Below are 7,286 nucleotides of genomic sequence, written 5' to 3' on the forward strand. Positions count from 1 at the left end.
CATTCTGGCCACATACAGTGTTACTGGGATCTTAGAAAACAAAAATCCAGTATAATTTTCAACATATTAAAAGTGATATATGTCTTAAACAACCATTGTGTCAAAGAACAAACCAAAAAGGAAATTAGAATATGCCTCGAGACAAACGAAAATGAAAACACAGCATACCAAAACTTATGGGATGCAGCAAAAGCAATAATACTAAGATGGAAATTCATACTAATAAATACGTATATTGAAAAAGAAGAAAGATCTCAAAATAACCTAACTTTACACTTCAAGGAGCTAGAAAAAGAAGACAGCACAAAGTTATCAGAAGTTATCACAAAGTTATCATATGGAACCAGAAAAGATTAGAGCAGAAATAAATGAAATAAGGAATAGAAAACAATTTTAAAAACCAATGAAGGGGCTTCCCTGGTGGCGCAGTGGTTGAGAATCTGCCTGCCAATGCAGGGGACACGGGTTCGAGCCCTGGTCTGGGAAGATCCCACATGCCGCGGAGCGACTGGGCCCGTGAGCCACAATTACTGAGCCTGCGCGTCTGGAGCCTGTGCTCCACAACAAGAGAGGCCGCGATAGTGAGAGGCCCGCGCACTGCGATGAAGAATGGCCCCCACTTGGCTGCAACTGGAGAAAGCCCTCACACAGAAACGAAGACCCAACACAGCCATAAATACATAAATAAATAAAAAAAATAAAAATAAAAATTAAAAAAACCAATGAAATTTAGAGTCGGTTTTTTGAAAAGATGAACAAATCAACAAGTCCTTAGATTGGCTAAGAAAAAAAAAGAGGACACAAATAAAATCAGAAATGAAAGAAGAGAAATTACAACTAATGCTACAGAAATAAAAAGGATCATAAAAGACTACTATAAATAATTATATGCTAACAAATTGGACAACCTAGGAGAAATGAGTAAATTCCTAGAAAAATACAATCTACCAAGATTAAATCATGAAAAACTAGAAACTCTGAACAGACCTATGACTAGTATGGAAATTGAATCAATAATTAAAAACCTTCCAACAAACAAAACCCCAAATACCTTCACAGGTGAGTTCTGCCAAATGTTTTAAAAAGAATTAATGCCAATCCTTCTCAAGCTCTTCCAAAAAATTAAAGAGGAGGGAGCACTTTCAAACTCATTTTGAGAGGCCAGCATTACCCTGATATCAAAGCCAGACAAAGACATCACAAAAAAGAAAATTACAGACCAATATCCCTGATAAATATAGATGCAAAAATCCTCAACAAAGTACTAGCAAACCAAATCCAACAGCATATCAGAAGTATCATATGCCATGAACAAGTGAGATTTATCCTTGGAATGCAAGAATACATGGAAATCAATTAATGTGATTTACCACAGTAACAGAGTAAAGGATAAAAATCACATGATCATCTCAGTATATGCAGAAAAAACATTTGACAAAATTCAACACCTTTCATGATAAAACCTCTCTACAAGCTACCTACAGAAGGAATGTACCTCAACATAATAAAACCATATATGACAAGCACACAGCTAACGTCATACTCAATGGTGAAAAATTAAAATCTTTGCCTCTAAAATCAGAAACAAGGCAGGGATGCCAACTCTTGCTACTCCTATTCAGCATAGTACTGGAAGTCCTAGCCAGAGCAATTAAGCTAGAAAAAGAAGTAAAAGGCATACAAATCAGAAAGGAAGAAGTTAAACTGTCTGTATTCGCAGATGACATGATTTTATATATAGAAAATCCTAAAGACTCCATTAAAAGAAACTGTTAGAATGAATGAACAAGTTCAGTAAAGTTGTAGGATACAAAATAACATAAAAAGCAGTTGCATTTCTATATACTAACAATGAACTATCTGGAAAGGAAATTAGGCAAACAGTCCCATTTACAATACCACCAAAAAGAATAAAATACTTGGGAATAAACTTAACTAAGGAGGCGAAAGACTTGTGTACTGATAACTACAAAATGTTGATGAAAGAAATTTAGCAAGACACAAGCAAATGGAAAGAAGTCTCATGTTCATGGATTGGAAGAATTATTATTGTTAAATGTCCATACTACCTAAAGTGATCTACAGTTTCAATTCAATCTCTATCAAAATCCCAAAGGCATTCTTTACAGAAATAGAAAAACAGTTCTAAAATTCATATGGAACTAGAAAAGACCATGAAGACCCATATCAATCTTGAGAAAGAGGAACGAAACTGGAGGTATCACACTTGCTGATTTCAACATATATTACAAAGCCCCAGTAATCAAAACAGTAAGGTGCTGACATAAAGACAGACATATAGATCAATGGAAAAGAATAGAAAGCCCAGAAATAATTACATACATGTACCATCAACTGATCTTTGGCAAGAGTGCTAGCAATAAATAATGGGGAAAGAATAGCCTCTTCAACAGATGGTGCTGGGAAAACTAGATATCCACATTCAAAAGAATTTTAATTGGACCCTTATCTTACACCAAACATAAAAATCAACTGAAAATGGATTAAAGACTTAAATGTAATACTCAGATCTGTAAAGCTCCTTGAAGAAAACCTAGTGGAAAAGCTTCATGATGTTGGTCTTGCTAATGATTTCACAGATATGATACCAACAGCACAGGCAGCAAAATAATAAATAAACAAGTGGGGTTTTATCAAACCAAAAATCTTCTGCACAGCAAAAGAAACAATCATCACAGTGAAAAGGCAACCTATGGAATGGGGAAAAATAATTCCAAACCATATATCTGATGCAGAGTTAACCTTCAAAACATACAAGGAAGCCCTACAAATCAATAGTAAAACAAAACAAAACCCCAGAACCCTAGTAACCCAATTTAAAAATGGGCTAAGGACTTGAATAAATATTTCTTTAAAGAAGACAATACAAATGGCCAACAGGTATATGAAAGGTGCTGAATGTCACTAATCATCAGGGGAATACAAGTCAAAACCACAATGAGATAGCACCCGTCAGGATGGCTCTTATCAAAAAAACCCAGAAGAATGTGGAGAAATTGGAGCCCTTGTACACTATTGGTGGGAATGCAAGATGATGCAGCCACTACAGTATGGAGTTTTCTCAAAAAATTAAAAGTAGAATACCAGGGACTTCCCTGGTGGTGCAGTGGATAAAACTCCGTGCTCCCAATGCAAGGGGTCCGGGTTTGATCCCTGGTCAGGGAACTAGATCCCACATGCATGCCGCAACTAAGAGTTTGCATGCCACAACTAAGGGGCCCGCGTGCTGCAACTAAGGACCTGGCAAGCCACAACTAAGGAGCCCGCCTGCTACAACTAAGACCCGGTGCAACCAAATAAATAAATAAATATTTTTTAAAAAATAGAACTACCAAATGATCCAGCAATCCCACCTCTGGATATTTATCCAAAAGAATTGAAATCAGAGTCTGAGGTCCGGCTCGGCGGGGAGGTTCGGTGGCGGTACCGGCCGGGAAAATGCCAGTGGCGGTGATGGCAGAAAGTTCCTTTAGTTTCAGAAAGTTGCTGGATCAGTGCGAGAACCAGGAGCTCGAGGCTCCAGGAGGAATTGCTACACCCCCAGTGTATGGTCAGCTTCTAGCTTTATATCTGCTTTATAATGACATGAATAATGCAAGATATCTTTGGAAAAGAATACCACCTGCTATAAAATCTGCAAATTCTGAACTTGGGGGAATTTGGTCGGTAGGACAAAGAATCTGGCAGAGAGATTTCCCCCGGGATCTATACCACCATCAGCGCTCACCCGTGGTCTGAGACGGTCCAGCCAATCATGGAGGCACTTAGAGATGCCACCCGGAGGCGAGCCTTCGCCCTGGTCTCTCAGGCATATATGTCCATCATCGCCGACGATTTCGCAGCCTTTGTTGGACTTCCCGTGGAAGAGGCTGTGAAAGGTATCCTAGAACAAGGATGGCAGGCCGACTCCACCACAAGGATGGTCATGCCCAAAAAGCCAGTTGCAGGGGCCCTGGATGTTTCCTTTAACAGGTTTATTCCCTTTTCAGAGCCTGCCCCCAGCCCGCCCATCCCCAATGAACAGCAGTTAGCCAGACTCACCGATTACATGGCTTTCCTCGAAAACTGACTGACCATTCTGAGTTCAAGATCCACCTTCAGCATCCTGAATACTGACAGAAAAATGTAAAATTTTTATTTTCAATTTTATTGGATGGATTAAGCACCTCAGCATTCCTTACTGAGTATGTGATAAAATACGTATATAATATAAAGTATATTATATATATTTTGTCCTTAAGCATGCTGAATGGTTGTTGAAACAGTTCTCATTTTGTGATATTTGACAGTTTGGATGGAGCCCGTCAGTATTAGGCAGTCAGTTTATATTTCCTAGTGACTCATAAAATGCAGCTCTCCTGCCTCGTGTAGAACAGTGGTTGTCAGCTGTTTTCTTCTGCCCCGGCTCACAGCACACTCCCATCTCTACCACAGGTTGATAGTTGCAGTGATGCATCTGGGGTTTGAGGAGGACTGTCCCCAGGGGCAGTATCTGAAGTGCTGGGGACTCTGATTCACCCCCTTTGGAGAATATGCTCTTTTTCTCTCCCCTCCTGAGAATCACAAATATAAAATGCTGAGATAGAGCTGAGGAACAAAGACCATCTCCCTAGTAAACCAGCCTGTTAACTTTAGATTTCTTTCTGAGAGTGTGAGTACATCCATTGCTGGTAGTGGAGGGCTTGCCATGAAAATGCGACTTATTAAAGACATTCATGAGAAGTATTAAGTTGTAATGTTTCCTTTCAGAAGAAGGGATTAAGTGTGGAATGCATTGTTTGGGAAAGAAGCTAGTAAGTGATACACTTTGTATCAGCCTATTGGTTGCTTATATTTAGCCCTTGGGTCAAGTTCTGCCCTTTAGAGAAATACTGAACAAGTCTTTCATTTTTTGTGTGACAGCCCTCTGAATATTTGAAGTTGTTTATCGTATCTTCAGGTTAAAACCACCCTCTAGTTCATTTATTCTGCATTTGTTCAATAAATATTTAATTGAATTCTTAAAAAAAAAAAAAAAGAAAGAATTGAAATCAGTAGCTTGAAGAGATTTTAGCACTCCTATGTTCATAGTAGCACTGTTCCCAATAAGCAAGACGTGGAAACAACCTAAATGTCCACTGACAGATGAATGGATAAATAAACTGTGGTATATACATATAATGGAAGACTATTCATCTTTTAAAAAAAAAGGAAATTCTGCAGTATTCGACAACATGGATGAACTTTGAGGACATTATACTAAGTGAAATGAGCCAGTCACAGAAAGACAAATACTGCAATGATGGCACTTATATGAGGTATCTAAAATAGTCAAATTCATAGAATCAAAGAGGGAAATGGTATTTTCCAGGGGCTGGGGGCAGGGGGAATGGGGACTTACTAATCAATGGGCATAAAGTTTCATTCAAGCAAAATGAATAAATTCTAGAGGTCTGCTGTGCAACATTGCACCTGTAGTCAACAATAATATATTGTACACTTAAAATTTGTTAAAAGGTAGATCTCATGTTACATGTTCTTTCCACAATAAAATAAAATAAAAATAAATATTAAAAATACAAAAATGTGATCTACCTCCTCCTGTGATAATGATGGTAATAGTAATAGTAATAATAATATTAGCTATCATTTATTGAGTGCTTATTATATACCAAGCACCTTGCTAAGAGCTTTGCATGCATTGCCTCCTTTAATCTCAACAGTGGCTTGAGCTCCTTTCTCTCCAGGGCCTTAGTTTCTCCTGGAAGAAAGTGAGACACAGCCCAGTGTTGGGGGCAGGGATCTGAGAGGCAGCAGCCAAGAGCTGCAGCAGGAAGGCTTCCTGCTCCCCAGGATCTGCTGACCGATTCTGTTGTCAGGCTTCCAGTACTGAAGGTGGGCATTAAAAATACATCCCCAAATTCAGGCAAGGCTTTACTGGGGCCCCTGCTGCAGCAGGGGGAAGAGAGAACAAACAACAGTTCTTTTGTTTGCTCGCTCCCCAAGGTGGGGCAAGCTTGTTGCTTACACGGGGTGAGGGTAGGGGTGTGTCCAGGGATCGGGCCAGAGAGCTGGCTTAGGTGTTTTGCCCACCCCGCTGGTGGTGTTGTGTGCAGGGGGCAGCTCAGTCCCCTGCTGTTGTTCACAACATCCTGTTTTTGCTCCAGGCTCTTCAAAAGTGTCAGTTGGGCTTTTTGGTCTCTTTGTATCTTTTGGGTCCAGACTTTGCTCCAAATGTAGGCAGTTATTTTTAGTCAGTTTCTTTGTATTTTGTTGCTTGAGGAGAGGTGTGTCCAGGCGCAAGCATTGCAGCACTGCAGCAAAGGGCCCCAGGTCCCAGCCTGTCTCATTGTGAGAGCTGTTTGTCAAGTCCATAGTGTGGGAAGAGCTGGTAAATCAACCTCCATAGGTCAATTGTATACAAAGCATACAAGTAAGATGTTATTAAATTTGTTATGTTATATTAAATATGTTATATGTTATACTACATGTTATATGTTATATTACATATGTTATAATGTTATGTTATATTAAAATGAACATGTTTCAGCAAAAAAAAAAATCCCCAAACTATTCAATGCTGCCAAAAGGAAATATATCCATTTTCTACTTATCATATTGGAGTTGCTTTAAATATAATTCCTGTGAGAAACAATACTCCAATGGGAAAATGTTAATGGAATAAATTTGGGAACTACCAGTTGGGTTGTTTTCACCTCCCTGGAAGGAGATACTTGTGTATTGGCAGGGGGATGATTTCTCAAGGCCCACAGGCCTGACTGGCAGATGCTAGGTAGATGGTCACCCTGCCTTACCCTCCCTCCTCAGGCTCTTTCCGGAGAGGAAGGTGTACTACTAGATGTGTCATGGAAACTTCCCTCTTGAACCTGCCTGTGTTTACCCACCTGAGCCTGGGAGGTGTTTACCTCATTGTGAGAGCTGTTATGGTCCTGTACACACATGGTCCTCTTGTCTCCCACTTTCAACATCTATGAATTAGTTTTCGAGGCACCATCCTTCAATACTTCTAATTTGATTACTGTTCCCTTTGATTTGCCCTTTTCCCCAAAGCTTTCTCATAATCCTTATAGGAACCAAGGCAATGTATACAATTTGACAGCCAGGAATTTGGGATTTAATAAGTCGCCTGCATGAGCCAGCATATCTACAAATAGCCTGTGGGATTAAGGTTCCCTAGCTTCCTTTGGAACTGGGTGCAGCTGACCTGAATAATGAAACAGGGGGCCCAAAGTTATGAATCCCCTTCAAGCATTGCTTCATTAGAA

The 7,286-nt window shown here is 39.6% G+C and overlaps 1 pseudogene; it reads left to right on the forward strand.

The window, feature by feature from the left end:
• Window positions 1–3,415: 3,415 nt before the first annotated feature.
• On the forward strand, window positions 3,416–4,308 carry LOC118888686 (annotated as a pseudogene).
• The last annotated feature ends 2,978 nt before the right edge of the window (window positions 4,309–7,286 follow it).

This window comes from Balaenoptera musculus, chromosome X (genome assembly GCF_009873245.2).
Source record: "Balaenoptera musculus isolate JJ_BM4_2016_0621 chromosome X, mBalMus1.pri.v3, whole genome shotgun sequence".
Taxonomy (NCBI): domain Eukaryota; kingdom Metazoa; phylum Chordata; class Mammalia; order Artiodactyla; family Balaenopteridae; genus Balaenoptera; species Balaenoptera musculus.